Here is a 4,867-nt window from a genome sequence, read left to right on the forward strand (position 1 = left end):
CTTCTGCAAAAGGTGTTGCAACAGTTGGGGAGGGTCGAGTTTCATGCATACGTTCACAGGCCGGTCAGAGTAACTGAGACCCAACATTCATAAGGATCTTTCCAGTGGGTGGAATATTGCATTATATTCCAAATTGTAATTTCAGATTTTGAGCACATGTACAATCAAAAAGAAGGTAAAATGTGTTGTGTGCAACGTGAAGAACAAGTTTATCTGTCTCACAGACGGTCTAACAAACTACAATACCCATCCTGACCCTAAAGCATGGGGCTTTGACTTGGGAAACGGCAGCTCACATCCCATCTACTAACAATTAATGCAAAGAAATCTCATAACAAGGTTTAGTTTGTTCCAAACAATGTCTGATGTGTTTTGTTTAGGGTGCACCAGAAAAGATTTTTGGGTGTTGAGTGGTTTCAGGTATTGGAAACAACAAGTAAGAGGGCCTCAGGTTGAGATTTTGAAATAAGACTAACCCCACTTTGTTTTAACTGACTAAACTGAATTGAACCTTCAACCATAAAACTATAATTTAAAGTCATTGTTAGTATCCCCTTTCTATGTAAATTTTAATTTTTGTAATCTCCAGATGCCAATGTGGAAAGCACAAGCAAAAAATTTCCTGCTGATAGTGGGCGCCAAATCAGAAAACCCTGATGGGTTGATTTGGAAGTTACTAGAGACAAAGACACGTTATGGTGGAATGTTAAAACAAGGCGTTTTCATTTAGCGTATCAACTATTTTTTGACAAAGGCAAGCGAATGAAAAACTTTTGAAGTTCTATAGAATTTAGCTGTTTCCATATTGTTGACAAAAACATTATTCAGAAATTCCATTCATCATAAATTGAGCCCAAATCCTGCAATTTCTTCAAAATTTAATGTTTGATTTTTGTAAAAAAAAAAATCCTAACAAACAAAGATCACATAGATTTGGTGTGCAAAATTTCAGAATTTTATCTCAAAAAGTGAATTTTAAAAAAATGTTTGAATTTTGTTCTCATCTACACATTGCAGTCAATGCAAAAGAGAATCTTTAAACATCAGATTGGCATTTATTAATGTTTGTGAAACTAAATTACAGGCATTGTCTTAACCAAGTTCAAAAATTCTCAGAATTTTCTAATGAGAATATCTACTAGGTGTTGCAATGCCACTTGCGATGTAACGTAGAAAATAACTCCCTGAGATCAGAAACTGCCTACGGCCTTCTGAGTTTGAGCATCTGATACTGCAAGATGATCATACACGTATCTAATCATGCATTGTGCTGTGGCCAACCACCCTGCATATTTTTAATGAGTGTCTGCATTAACAAACCTGGTTGTGATTAACAATCAGTCCAGTCCAGTTTAGTTCAGTTCAGTATTGAGTCAACCAAGGCTGACTCAATGAAATATAGCCTAAATAGCTAGAGGAGTTATCACCTGTATAATAGCTTACTGAGATAAACATTTACCTTTGGAACATAAGATTGTGAGTTCACAGCTCAATGGTCACAATGTCACATCTTATACAAACACAAAAGATCAGAAACTGTGCTCTGCTGTTGTCTTGTTGCAGTCCATCACTCTACTTTTGCAAAAACTGCAAAACTTCTTTTATCTATCTCCTCCCACATTTTGTTTCAAATTTGGATATCTTCAGACTCTAAAGAACTCCAAACTGGGGTCCCTCAGGGATCAGTCCTGGGTCCCTTCCTCTTTGTTCTGTACACCAACTCTCTTGCGTCGGTCATTCACTCGCACAGCTTTTCTTATTATTCTTACAAATTCTCTTCTTTCCTATGGCTGAAAAGCAAGTAGCAGCATGTGCGCAAAATTTCAGAATTTTATCTCAAAAGGTGAATTTAAAAAAAAATTGAATTGTGTCCCCAATGCCATGCAAATGCAGGCTGACTCAATAAAACATAACCCAAATAGCTAGAGGAGTCATCACCTGAACAACAGCTTGGATTAGCATTTGGACCTTTGGACCTGAAGATTGTGAGTGCAAAGCTCAACAGTCACAATTTTACATCTTATACTTTTTAACATTATTTTTTGGGGCTTTTCTGTTTTTAAAGTACAGCTAGGTGAAAAAGATGGGAAAGACATGCATGAGATCGTCTCAGGTCAGACTCAAACCCTGGATCTCTCCGTTGAGGCATAAACCTCTTTGTCTACGTGCACCTGATCTACCAATGAGCAAACCCGGACACATTTCACATCTTATACTTAATCCGCCATTGTGCTTTGGACACTTTCCCTGCGATGTTAAAATGCTCGGCCCCGAACATATAGCGATAATTAAATCTTCTGTTCTCTGACTTTCACACCTCTTATTTCTGTCTAATTCATTTCTTTTTATTACAAACTTGATAGAAAATCTGTGTTTCACCATCAAAGTAAGCTCACATTCTTCTGCATCCCACTGTTCACATATCTTTTCACCCTTGCTTTCCTCTCGCCGGTCTCTCATTTCAAAGCAGGACGTTTAGAGACGGGGATGGCGTCAACTCTCTTTCGTCTGTCGTCATTGCCGAAGTCAAACACATCAATCACACATTTGTTTTCCATTTAACAGAGACGCTTTTAAGAAAGATGGAAATATCCTCTTGGCAGCGCGTCTGTGCACTCTTCCTCTGTCAAGCCGACTTATTTAGCTGGTCTTATTCCCCCCCAACCTCCCACAGCAGAGCTCCCACCACATCTGTAGTGTGGTTTGGTGTGGAAAGGAGGGAGAGGCAGAGGGAGGGAGGGAGGAAGTGTGTGTGTGTGTGTGTGTGTGTGCGTGTGCGTGTGCAGTGTAAGAGAAAGTTAAACTTTCTGTGCTGTTGAGAACTTCCAGCTCTGTATGCAAGTCCATCGCATCTCCCCTGATTACACTTAAGATATGTGCAGATGTGCGCTGTACGGCACTGAGTAAGTTCTCTCAAAGATGATGAAACTTCATTAGCATAGAGGAAAATATAGAGCATCTTATCCAAGGGGGCACACATTTGGTCTTTTAGGGCAATGTGGAGAGACGTTCCAAAGCACCATGTTTGTGGTTTTGCATGTTTAGCTCATTATCTACCAATCTCATCTCAGTATATTTTTACATTTATTTCCAACCTGCAGACACTTCAAGTAGGCCTACTACTTTGATGCTGAGCTGTCCTAGTTCATTTCATTTCAGTAAGCTATGACAACTGACAGTGCCTTCAAACTCTCTTGAGAAACATACCCCGTTAGAGTAAAAATTCAGTTTGCTTCATTTTTAAATTACGTCATAATTGCAGCCTGTAAATAATTTTGCACTCAATACTAAGTTTTGATACTCAAAATGGTTTTAAACCTGTCATGTACAGAAGCAATAAAGTTAGTTGAAAGTCACATTGATAAAGACCCCAAAAAACGCCCCCATGAGTTGTACAAACTATAAAACCCTAACTCGGAATGAAGTAATGTAAAAAGGACCAATTCAACATGGCATCATGACTTCGCGCAAATTTACACGCCAACTTTATAAAAGCCAAGTGCTGTGTTATCTGTACGCATTTTGAGCTATCCAGATGTATGCCTACGCTGTATACAGCGGGCTTCCACATACACACCACTTGTCGTGTTATCATGAGAAGAACGTGTTATTGCAAAAGAAAGCTACGTTGAGTTTCGGAAAACATTAACCGGTTGGGTTTAGGAAAAAAGAACGGGGTTGGCTTTAGTAAAAGAAGAAAGCGACAGATAAGTATAGGAAAACAACAACCGGTTGGGTTTAGGAAAAGTAGAAAGGGGTTGGTGTTAGAAAAAGAAGAAAACAACGGTTGAGTTTAGGTAAACATGAACCGGTTGGGTTTAGGAAAAGACGAAAGGTAAAAGAAGAAAGTGACGGTTGGGTTTAGGAAAACAACACCGGTTGGGTTTAGGAAAAGAAGAACAGGGTTGGTTTTAGTAAAAGAAGAAAGCAACAGTAAAGTTTAGGAAAACAAGAACCGGTTGGGTTTACGAAAAGACGAACAGGGTTGGTTTTAGTAAAAGAAGAAAGCAACAGTTAAGTTTAGGAAAACAAGAAATGGTTGGGAATAGGAAAAGAAGAACAAGGTTGGCTTAAGTAAAGAAGAAAGCAACGGTTGAGTTTAGGAAAACAAGAACCGGTTGGGTTTAGGAAAAGAAGAACGAGGTTGGTTTTAGTAAAAGAAGAAAGGTTGAGTTTAGGAAAAGAAAACAGGGTTGGGTTTAGGAAAAGAAGACAACAACGGTTGAGTTTAGGAAACGTGATGTTGGACACAATCTCCGGTCTCCTGGCCACCAACCCAACCAACCTCCCTACGCAGATTATCGACCTTTCAAACTACTTGCTACGGCGTGAATTCACACGCAATTGCAAGGTAATATAATTCAATGGAGGCCTAACGGAATTCATAAACACGCTAATTTTAGTAAAAAGTATGCGTCTTGATAACATGCCAATAATGGTATAAGAGTTGGCGTGTCATACATACGCCATTTCATTAGATCAGTTTGGATTCAAACACAAACCACAATCTTTTTCTAAACTTAACTAGGTAGGTTTGGTGCCTAAACCTAACCAAACTGTGATGTTTCACAGCGCTAACAACAACGATCATTACGTTCTAGGATTCATGTATAAGGACGGAAAATGTTCTGCAGGTTAGGGTTAGGGTAAGACCCTTCCCCACAGCTAGATGGGGAAGGGTCTGTCCAGGAGATGCTACTACTTTTATGATTATGAGAAATACTTTTGAGGGGCACTGTTCCAAATGTCCAAATGTTGGTTTAGGATTTATGCATCAGGGGAGTGTAAAGTAACATGTTATATGTTGTATGTCTTGTTTGTATTGCTTTGCTGTGCTTACACACAGTTTTTTTTTGAGGGGGGGGGG

General features: G+C 39.1%; 2 long non-coding RNA genes across 2 annotated transcripts in view; one reads left to right on the forward strand and one right to left on the reverse strand.

Annotated features, from left to right (window-relative positions):
- LOC116695954 (uncharacterized) overlaps positions 1 to 4,867 on the reverse strand; it is a 16,628-nt gene that overhangs the window by 7,096 nt on the left and 4,665 nt on the right. Inside the window, exon 2 of the long non-coding RNA XR_004333593.1 lies at positions 2,824 to 2,829. This is a non-coding gene — a long non-coding RNA (uncharacterized LOC116695954). The remainder of the gene's footprint in view (positions 1 to 2,823; positions 2,830 to 4,867) is intronic.
- The window catches only part of LOC116695955 (uncharacterized), a 21,583-nt gene that overhangs the window by 6,968 nt on the left and 9,748 nt on the right, over positions 1 to 4,867 (forward strand). Inside the window, exon 2 of the long non-coding RNA XR_004333594.1 lies at positions 4,015 to 4,018. This is a non-coding gene — a long non-coding RNA (uncharacterized LOC116695955). The remainder of the gene's footprint in view (positions 1 to 4,014; positions 4,019 to 4,867) is intronic.

This window comes from Etheostoma spectabile, chromosome 9 (assembly GCF_008692095.1).
Source record: "Etheostoma spectabile isolate EspeVRDwgs_2016 chromosome 9, UIUC_Espe_1.0, whole genome shotgun sequence".
Taxonomy (NCBI): domain Eukaryota; kingdom Metazoa; phylum Chordata; class Actinopteri; order Perciformes; family Percidae; genus Etheostoma; species Etheostoma spectabile.